Source organism: Desmodus rotundus, chromosome 3, assembly GCF_022682495.2.
Source record: "Desmodus rotundus isolate HL8 chromosome 3, HLdesRot8A.1, whole genome shotgun sequence".
NCBI lineage: Eukaryota > Metazoa > Chordata > Mammalia > Chiroptera > Phyllostomidae > Desmodus > Desmodus rotundus.
This window is the reverse complement of record NC_071389.1, coordinates 116,381,471-116,392,269: the sequence shown is the minus strand read 5'-3', so window position 1 is coordinate 116,392,269 and position 10,799 is coordinate 116,381,471. Positions and strand designations below refer to the sequence as shown.

At 46.6% G+C, this 10,799-nt stretch overlaps 1 protein-coding gene across 3 annotated transcripts in view; it reads right to left on the bottom strand.

Moving 5' to 3' along the window:
* Positions 1-6,455: 6,455 nt before the first annotated feature.
* Positions 6,456-10,799, bottom strand: part of KCNA6 (potassium voltage-gated channel subfamily A member 6) — a 36,764-nt gene continuing 32,420 nt past the window's right edge. For 2 of the 3 annotated variants that reach the window (XM_053920992.2, XM_053920991.2), the window contains one exon: positions 6,456-6,705. The gene's annotated coding sequence lies outside the window, so the exon portion shown is untranslated. Of the gene's footprint in view, positions 6,706-10,385; positions 10,415-10,799 lie in introns of all 3 variants that reach the window. The other variant, XM_053920993.2, reaches the window with a different exon arrangement.

Below are 10,799 nucleotides of genomic sequence, written 5' to 3'. Positions count from 1 at the left end.
CTCACACATGTCATCTCAAGGAATAGGCAAAGTTTCTGCAGGAAGTCATTTTGGGTTTTTTTTATCACCTCCAGCAGGGGAGGCTGTGGCTGTTGAGACAAGCAGTCTTGATCTCTGGCTGTAGGCCTCAGGGTCAGCAGCAAGCCAGAAGCCAGCGGGCCAGGAGCACTAACCTCCTACACAGGAAGTCTCTTCCAGCCACCACAACACTGTGGACAAATCCCTTTCACTTCCCTGGGGCTTGTTTTCCTCCATATGTTGGGGCTGTTGATGTGCAGGTCAACCAGCTTCCTCCTATATCTGAGATGCTCTAAAACGCCAAGACTCTCAAATGAGCTCACAGCCTATTGCTCATACAGGAGGAAGCCACAGCATTACTCATCATCTCCTACGCTTGGCGGGAGCCTGACAGTCACCAAGCACTTTCACGAACATCACTGTACTTGGCTCTCAAATGACCATCTAATGCACCCTATTCTGATCTCTCCCACTCTGCCCCAACCACCAGGCTGACTTTGTGTGCTGATACTGAGCTCAGAGATGAAGGATCCTCTCTGAGGCCACAGAGCCAAAGATTCCAGGCCAAGGGCTCAGCCAGGTCTGTTGACTTGAGCTTGGAGCCCTGTGAAAATGAGATAGAGAAATTCTACCTCTTTCTGAAATTTTCCTCTTTAGCAGGAAAAGAATGTTCCTGTGATTCATCGCATAATAGTTATCATAATAATAATGATAATTAACACTTATAAATGTTTTCTACAGGACAGGCACAGCTCTAATCACTGTTTGTATATTTACTCAATCACATCAACCACCTTATATTATAGGTGATCCATAAATGTGCCATTATTGCCTGGATACCAGAATAATTTTAACAAGCATCAAAGTTGCCTGGTTATTATAGCTGCCTGCACCAGTTATAGATGCTTAACAAGAATTTAATCAACAGAGTTCCAGCCAAGGTGGAGGCATAGGTAGAAACCCTTTGCTTCCTGGCACAACCAAAAGGAGGATAACAACCAATCCAAAATCAATAAACAACCAGAAGTGCCAGAAAATCAAACTGCATGGAATTCCGACAGCCAAGGAATTGCAGAAACAGTTAATCAGACCAACCAGACCGGTAAGACAGGTGGATGGAGAGATCCCGCGGCAAGGCAGCCGACCATGAGGGCGGGGCTGCCTGGATGGGAAACTGAGACTCAGAGCTGACTGTGGACTACAGTGGGGTTGCCGCAGTGGGAGAAACTCCCAGTCTCACAGGAGAGTTCCTTGGAAATTGGGGCTAGAGCTGAGCAGGCCAGCTGCACTGTTCCCTCTCTGGCCCTTCCCCCACAGGCAGCGCTGCAGCACAACAAAGAGGGTTGCCCTGCCCAAGTGAATAGCTAAGGCCTCTTCCCCTACAACTTCACAGGTGTGCTGAGGCAAAGAAATAGGACCCAAATGAAAGAACAGAGCAAAACTCCAGGAAGAGAGCTAAATAATGAGGAGATAGCCAACCTATCTAATAGAAAGTTTAAAGCCCTGGTAATCAAAATGCTCACAGAACTGATTGAGCTTGGTCGAGAAATGAAAGAACAAATCAAAGATACCCGAAGTGAAATAAAGCAAAATATTCATGGAACCAACAGTGACAGGAAGGAAACCAGGACTCAAAGCAACGATTTGGAACAAAAGGAAGAAATAAACATCCTACCATGACGGAATGAAGAAACAAGAAATCAAAAAAATGAGGAGAGGCTTAGGAACCTCTGGGACAACTTTAAATATTCCAACATCCGAATCATAGGAGTGCCAGAAGGAGAACAAGAGCAAGAAATTGAAAACTTATTTGAACAAATAATGAAGGAAAACTTCCCCAATCTGGTGAAGTAAATGGACTTCCAGGAAGTCCAAGAAGCCCAGAGAGCCCCAAAGAAGTTGAACCCTAACAGGAACACACCAAGGCACATCATCATTAAGTAACCCAAGATTAAAGATAAAGAAAGAATAGTAAAAGCAGCAGGAGGAAAGGAGAGAGTTACCTACAAACTATCAGCTGATTTCTCAAAAGAAACCTTATAGGCAAGAAGAGGCTGGAAAGTATTCAAAGTCATGAAAGGCAAGGACCCACATCCAAGATTACTCTATCCAGCAAAGATGTCATTTAGAATGGAAGGGCAGATAAAGTGCTTCCCAGATATGGTTAAGTTAAAGGCGTTCATCATCACTAAGCCATTATACAAAATGTTAAAGGCACTTATCTAAGACATTGAAGAAGATAGACTATGAACAGTAAAATGATAACAAACTCACAGCTATAAACAAACTAAAAAAATAAAAAGAAAAACAACAAAAACTAAGCAAATAGCTAGAACAGGAACAGAATCAGAGAAATGGACATTACATGGAGGGTTTTCAGTGGGGAGGGGGAAGGGAGGAATAGGGGGCAAAAGGTACAGGGAGGAAGAAGCATAATTGTTAGGCATAAAATAGATGGGGAGACATCAAAAAGGGAACAGAGAATTTAAAGAACTTGTATGTACAACCCAGGGACATGAACTAAGGGGGAGAATGCTGGAGGGTTGGAGGGTGCAGGGCAGAGAGGGGATAAAAGGGAAAAAACTGGAAAAACTGTAATGGCATAATCAATAAAATATACTTAAAAAAAGAATTTAATCAACGTAGATCTCCCTGTGCAAGAGGAGAAGGCTCTCCTTTTCCATCATATACCTGGAAGTCAGTTCGCCCCTAGTTACCCATGTGATAGGGTTAAAAATCTTAGAATTACTAGGTGGAAAGAGACATTGGAGATTATTTGCCCTAATTCTCCATTTCTTAGATGAAGTGGAGAACTCGGGAATGGAAAGTGAAATGTCTTGATGCTTATCACACAATGAGATCAGTGTCAGGGCCAGGACTGGTCCCCAGGTCTCCAGACTCTCAGCCCAAAGTTCCTTCCACTCTGCCATGGTGTGGCTGCCACACGCTGGAGCTGATGAACAGCGCTGAGACTGCCCCTCCTGTGGCCCTGTGAGCTCCCAGTCTTCGGCCAGCCCAACTGAGTTCAAGAGGCGCAATTATTCTGTTGCCAGCCTAGAGCACCCAAAAGTGGCCTGGTAAATCAGTCCTCTGCTGCCTCACCTAAAAGCAAAGCCAATATTGACCTCTAGAATGGTGTATTCCAAAGGCAGGAGGATGGCAGAGAGCAAGGACAGTCTGAGGGCAGCCCGTGACATCAAGTCTCCTGCTCACAGCATGAAGGGTGACTTTCTTCCTTTATCTGTCCACTTTGCAAAAGTCTCCATGGTCCCACCCTTTGGGCGATAAACTTGGCTGGCAGTCCCCTAGTCCGAGAGTACTTGAGAGTTCTCTGGTTATTTTGCTATGGGTGTTCTGTCACTTGGCATGGAAGCAGATTCCCTCTGCTCTAGTTTGAGTGGGGCGGGTGAGACATCCAGAGGGTAGTGAATAGAATCAGAGGGGGGATGTGTGGAGGGAGAGGAGTGAGAGACTGAGCATGAACCACAAACATGCAGATGTAGCCCATCCTAAACGTGGGGTTAGGAATTAGAGAGGGCAGGGACAACAATGACTGCCCCTCTCCCACTGGCCGCAGGAAGGAAGGACGAGGGGCTGGGCTTGTGTAAATCAGGGAGGAGAGCCTGCTTAGCTGGGGGGTGGTCATCCTGCAGGTCAGCTTCTGAGAGGGTGTCCCTGGGACTCCAGCAGCACCCAGAAACGGTCCAACCTCTGCATCTTTCCTTTCTTCCACACACCTGTCAAACCCACCACCTGGGAGTCTCCTTGCCCTCCTTCTTTCCCTCACACTCCACGTCCAATTCTCCCTGTGGGCTCTCCCTTCAAAATCAGCCAGAATCTGTCTACTTCTCACCACCTCCTTTGTGGACAGCCTGGCCCATATCCACCATCCACTCTCACCTAGATGATTGAAACAGCTTCCTAACTGGTAATTCTGTTAAAATTTAAGTCCAATTATATCACTTCTCTGCCCAGACCCTGAAGAAATGACTTCCCCTCCAAGTCCAAGTACAAGCAAAGTCCTTTTAGGCACCTATAAGGCCTTGCCTGGCAAGCCCCACCCTCTACCACCCAGTGACCTTGGGCCTCATCTGCCACTTGCCTCCTTGCTCCCTGCACTCCCGCCATTCTGGCGTCCTGGCTGTTCCTAGAATATTCCAGCAAGGCTCCTGCCTCAGGGTCTTTGTGTGTGCGATTCCCTCTACCTAGAAGTTCTCTCCGGTACCTACATGCCTCACTCTTCACTCCCTCTGCTCTTTACCCAAATATTCCCTTCCAGCTCAGTCTTTCCCTGGCTCCCTTATTTTAAGCTGACCTCCACCCCTCCCCACCCTACTGCATTTCATAGTCCCCTTTCTTATTATCCTCTATTGCATTTGTACTTATAAAGAACACAATATATTAGTTGCCTGTCTTCCCCTAACAGAACCTAACCTTCATAAGGGCATGGGTTTTTGTTGGTTTTATGCATTGCTCAGTGCATACATAGTAGGCACTCGACGAACACTTGTTAAATAAAGAAACAAACAAGTGATAGCTACAGCTGAGGAAATGGACCTTCATAGGAGATGTCAGAGTTACCAGGTTTCGTTAGCAAGAGAAGCCTGGGAAAGAAAAGGGTGTGTGTGTGTGTGTGTGTGTGTGTGTGTGTGTGTGTGTGTTGCTGGGGTGTTTGGCAACCACCTTCACTTGTAGTAAGCAATGTGTGAGTTCTTGGTGATTTGTATGTGTGATATTATGATTTATAATGAAAAACACATTTGGTCTTTGTCTGGGTTTCTAGCACGGAACTCCTACAACACTTGGAACTTCCTAAGTGATGAGAGGGATAGGGGTATCCTGTTATGTGAATGAGGTGACTTTTGGAAGTGCCTAAGGATGAGGACTTGTGGTCAGGAGAACCAACCATGTGCTTAGAGGGTTGGACCTTTCAGTCCCACCCAACTGACCATCAGGCCTGTGTAACAAAACCTCCATAAAAACTCATGGGATTCGGAGAGCTTTTGGAAGAACACGTGGAGATTTGGGGACAGTGGCTCCCAGAGACGGCGGGGAAGCTCGGCTCCCCTTCCCATCTCCGTCTGGCTCTTTTCCATCCGGCTGTTCCTGACTTACATTCTGTAACAATACCCCAGTGATCTAGGAAGTGAAATGTTTCTCTGAGTTCTGTGAGCCACTCCAGCAAATTAATTGAGCCTGAGGAGGAGGTTTTGGGAACCTCTGATTTATAAGCCAGTCGTCAAAAGCAGAGGTGACAACAGGAACTTGTGACTGGCATCTGAAAGGGGGTGGGAGGGGCAGCAGCATGGAGGGAATGAGTCCTCAACCTGTGGGAGCTGATGCTGCCTCTGGGCATATTGTGGGGACTGAGTTCAATCCTGGGGAGCCCAGCTGGTATCTGAGAATTGCTTGATGGTATAGAGAAACCTCCCTCCCCACAGTGGAATTGGATGCAGAACCCTTTTAGTATAAAAGTGTTTTAACTGTATCCTCTAACCAGAGTCACACTTCATTCATTCATGTCCTCACTCAGTCATTCACCAGACATTTTAGAAGTGACAATTCTGTGTCAGGTGCTCTGTTTGACATTAGGTGGGCATGTGTCCAAGCATGTGGTCCCTGCTGCCGAGGCTTCTGCAGTACAGTAACAAAGCCCCAGAACTCAGAACACATCTGGGACATTCTGGGCATTAAAGCAAACAGTCACCCCAGCAACACCTAACAAGGAAAGTAAATTCAGGGCAAGAAAATTAGCCATGTGTTTTGTTTTCAGAGGTAAAACTACTTGGGTGAGTGCCTACTACTGGGAATTTGCCCCTCCAGAGCACCCTGGCAGGATCTGGGGAGAGGTAAGAAGGAGGGACTTCCCAGAAGTGACCTTGCTTTTCTTCTCCTGAGGACAGGCCAGGGGTGAAGAGCTGTCAGTGACAAGAAGTGCAGTGTGGGTCACACACTAGAAAGAAGTCCTACCTGCTCCTGGGAGACCCTGCACATGGTATCATCTGGGCCCTGGGAAAGCCATGGGAAATGTAACTTTGCCCTTGACATTTGCCCACAGTCTTGGATACATGAAGCAGACAACTCCTAGATTATGGGTTACACACTTTGCCTTCTTGGAGAGTATTCCCTGTCAGGGCAATCTGCTGCTGAGGGCAGTCAAGCGCCTTTGCTGATGATCTGTGAGTGGCCCCTGGGAAGCTGGCCAGGTGTTCAAGCATGTTAGAAACCTGCCTGCTTTTGTCAGGACTACGTAATTTGTCTGCCTAACTTAGCTGTTGATGTTTTCACACAGCAAAACACAGAGCCTTTGTGACTTTGACATATATTTATTTGTTAGTCTTCCGTGGCCACATTTTTCCTGGTTGGGTCTGTGGCAGGCACTTTCTGGCATCCCTTGACCTCTGACCTCCCCATACCTGGCCTTTTTTGCCTATGCCACCAGCTCTCACTTCCCCTTACAGCCTCACTCCAACGTTCTGGGCCTCGTCTTTAATGCTGGCGGGTTTGGTCTCAGCTTCCTGTAGTCTGGTCACTGTGGTGGGAGGTCACGGGAGGGGTGTCAGGCCAGGTTACCCAAGGAGGGCTCTCGTCTTCTGGAGAAGTGAAAGGTCCAGGCCCTCTCTGTCCAGCCGCTATCAAGACCTATGTGTAAGCCTCCTTGCTTGGACTGCAGTGCCAGCCTTTTGCCTGCCAGGGAGGAATCAGAATAAAAGGAAGTATAGTTAGTCATATGAGGGTGAGCTGCAAGAGAAAGAGCACCAGACCCCAGGAACGCCCTCTGCCTTCTTCCCTCAACTCCTCCTCCTCCTTTTGAGTAGTGGTCCCCAACTCAGCCCAAATTTCTTGTTTGCTCAAACCACACTTCCCACTCCATGGGCCTCACCAGGGCCCCTGCAACTATCAGCCACTGCTGAGCACATGCAACCTGAAGCCATCCTGCAGAAGTTGCCTTTATATACTGCATCCTTAATTATTAACATTTAATAGTCCTTTAGTCCTGCAAGAACCAAGTCCAAGCACTTTGCTTGACTTCTAGGCCCCAGAAAGTAAAGCCTCGTACAATCTACCCAGTCGCGGCCCTTGCCCTCTAACTCCCAGTGCCCTCTACCTTGGCCCCAGAGACCCACCTCTGACCCTGAGTATAGGAGGGCCGTAACCTCCCTCCGTGATAGTTCTTGCCACAGCCTGGCTCCTCCCTCACCCCACCCACCTTTCCCCCTCCCACATTCCTTGGTCCCACCATCCTCCAGGCCAGCTAGGTCCACCACTTTCATGAGCTTCTCTGACCACCCCAACAGGACGGATCTCTTTCTTCCCTGGTATCCTGCAGCCTTTACAGTCTGGCCCAAAACATGGTGCAAAACTGCCTCCTGTTAGAAAGTATGTGAGATGTGGGGCCTAGTCCTGTGTTCAACGTCTGCCTCTCCCACGCCCTGGGCAAAGGCAGGCCCCTCGCTTATCCATCTAATATGATGTATGTGACTCCGTAACTACCCCTGAGCCCTTCAAGGCAGGCAGGGTTTGGCTAAAAATAAATAAAACCAATAATTGCTTGCACTTCTGTTCCACACGTGTAAAACAGGGATGACAACGATGTGGTGTGTTTCCAGATTCTTACGGCTCCGCAAGGACCAGACGTTTGTGAACCTGCTCTAGAAGAGGGAAAGATTTACAAAAATGCCAGCAGATAGTGTTGTGCCTGTGCTGTGTTTCTTTCCATGGAATGAAAAGAGTTAATACTTGTAGCATTGATCGTATGAGAGCAAGCCCCACGGCCCGTACCACGGAGCGACTTGTAATTTCACTAAAGGATGAAGGCGACCCCAACGCGCACAGTCAGCCTGGGGTCCTGCGGGCCTTGCAGCCCTGTTGCTGACCTCGTGGCGTCAGTGTCGCAAGGACGTCACCCAGCACTTTCCATGGGCTTTGTCCAGGGGCAGTGACTTCTGCAACGTGGATAGAAGCAGAACGAGACAAAGGAAACTGTGTTCCCTTGTGAAATTCCAGTGGTCATCAAGCGAAAGATAACATCTTAGCGAATAGTAAACATGCAGTTCTTTGTTGTTTCAAGGAGAGTGAACAGAAATCTGATTGCTTTTCTCAGTTGCTCACGTTTGAAAGAAGCCAGTACAAGCACATCTGCGTTCAGGAAATCTTGTGTCAGATGTCAGGACACAGTTTCCAAACGCCAAGGTTTTGCACTTCGCTCCGACTGGTGATGTGGATGTAAACGATGCACTGCGGGCTTCGCCCTGGGGCTGCTCTGACCGTACTAGAGTGGGTTGAGCAGCCCCTGGAGAGTGATGTTGGATGACATAAGAAAGTGACATCCTTATCGTCCACAGTAGGAGGTCAACTTTTCTAAGACTTGATAAAAAATGGGAAAAGTGGCAAAACTGGAAGAAACAGCTAAAGAGATTGTTTCTGGGGAGTGCAAGACAAGGATGGGGAGGGTGGTGGGACCAGGTTCTGTTACAAAAATAACAATAAATAATTTTGCTTATAAGCCTTGTTGAAATATTTATCTTTTGGGGCATAGACTAATATTTTAATTTAAAGGAAAATAAATAATACAAGAAATTTTCCCTAAACTAAAAGACACAAGTTTCCAGATTAAAAGGCCCAAGTTTTAAATTTGCCAGATTTAGCAAAACAAACCAAAGAGAAATGGACACCCAGTTAAATTTGAATTTCATAAACAATGAGTAATCTTTTGATAAAAGTATGTTCCAAATATTGCAAAATTACTCATAGGTTATCTGAAATTCAAATATAGTCATGATCGTGCAAAGCACTGGGAGATGAAGAGATGTAACAACTCCCAGATGGAAAAAAATGTCGCATACAAAGAAATCAGAGAGGTGTCAACTTCTCATGGCAAGACTGGGAGTTTGGAAGCAGTGGAGCAAAGCCTTCAGAATTCTGAACAAAAATGCCATTCATCCTGGAATTTTACATCCGTCTAATCACTAGTAAGGTTTGAGAATTAAGTGAAGGTGTTTTTAGGTATGCAAAGTTTCAAATATATACCTCCCTTTTACCATTTCCTAGAAAATGTGTGGGGATTTGCCCCACCAAAAGAAGAAACAAACCAAGAAAGAAGAAAAGACAGGCAGGGAAACGGAGACTCGGCCTGGAAGAGGACTCGACTTCCCAGGACACAGCTGTGCCGAGGCAGAGACGGCAGGCGAGACTGGAGGGGGAGACAGCAAGGCGGGGGGGGGGGGGGGGGGGGGGGGGGGGGGGGGGGGGGGGGGGCGGGGGGGGGCGGGGGGGGGGGAGCCCAGCGAGAGCCTGATGCATTGGATCGCATGGAAAATGGTGGTTAGATGGGTTTTCCAAGTCTGTTGGAGATTTTGGAAAGAATTTTAAATACGTACACAGAAAACTAAGCAGGTAAAGAAAATTAGGCAATTTTTAACAAAATGTTTACAAGAGATTAAATGAACATTACCATAATACACTGCTTGTCAATGCAGAAAATATTTGATAGGAATAATGATGTAAACACTAAACATTGATTTAACCAATAAATTATGTTGGAAGCAGAAAAACTGGGCATATGGCTTCGTACAAAGATAAGAGGTAATGTCCCATCACCCAGGGTAAAAGTCAGTCCTTACAGCAGCCCGCAAGGCCCTACTCAACAGTGTTGCCCCACCTTTGCACTCCAATCTTATTCCTCATTGCTCTCCCCTTGTTCACCTTGCCCCGGCAATAGGGGCTGCTTTGCTGTTCTGGCCCTCAGTTACACCATATGTCCTCCCACCTCAGGGCTTTTGCACTTGCTGTCTTGCTTTGAATGCCCTTCCCCCACATAACCACAGGGCTCTCCCTCCCATCCTTCAGGTCTTTGCTCAGATGCCATCGTCTGAACAAGGCCATCCCATACCCCTAGGTCCTTATTTAACATTGCATTTCTATCCTTATCTCCCCTACATTGCTCCCATGAATGATCATTTTCTCTATGTTATCCTATTCAGGGGAACACCTCCATATAAGGAGATGTTCAGAATGATATTTCACTTGAGCGTTTGCTTATGCTCCCCAGTGGAGTGAAAGCTCTATGAGGGCAGGGAATTTTGTTCACTACATCTATCCATGATTTGTTCACTAATGTACTCCTGTTTAGTGACCAGCACAAAGAAGGAGCTTTATAAATATTTGTTAAATTAAAAAAAAAGAAATCAAGCAATAGCAATAGCTCCAGCTGGTGTGGCTCAGTTGGTTGGGCATTGTCCCACAAACCCAAGGGTCGCAGATCTGATCGCCAGTCAGGGCACACACCTGGGTTGCAGACTCGGTCCCCCAGGGTGCGTAAGAAAGGTGACCAATCGATGTCTCCCTCTCACATTAATGTTTCTTACCTTCTCTTTCTCTCTCCCTCACCTTCTCTCTAAAATCAAAAACAAAATAAAACATTTAAAAAAATGAAATAGCAATGTAAGCCTTTAGCAAGGAAAACAAAGGTAAATACTGGATGTCGACTGTTAAAATAATGAAAAGCGGTTGTCTCTGTAGGATTTGGATTCATGTAAGGAGAGCAACAGGGCCTGCTGGTTTTCCTTAGAAGCCTTAGAGTATCATTTGGCTTTTCCAACTACATGCATGTATTACTTTAATACAAGTTTAAATGATTTTTAATGTGCTGTTTCACCTCCCCATCAAAATCATACTTCATTTAATACCAAAAGGAAGTGACTACCAGATTGCCTACTCTTTTGTATTACTAATTCTGGAAGTCTTGTTCTCCCTCTCTTCTACCTCTTTCTCTCTAACGC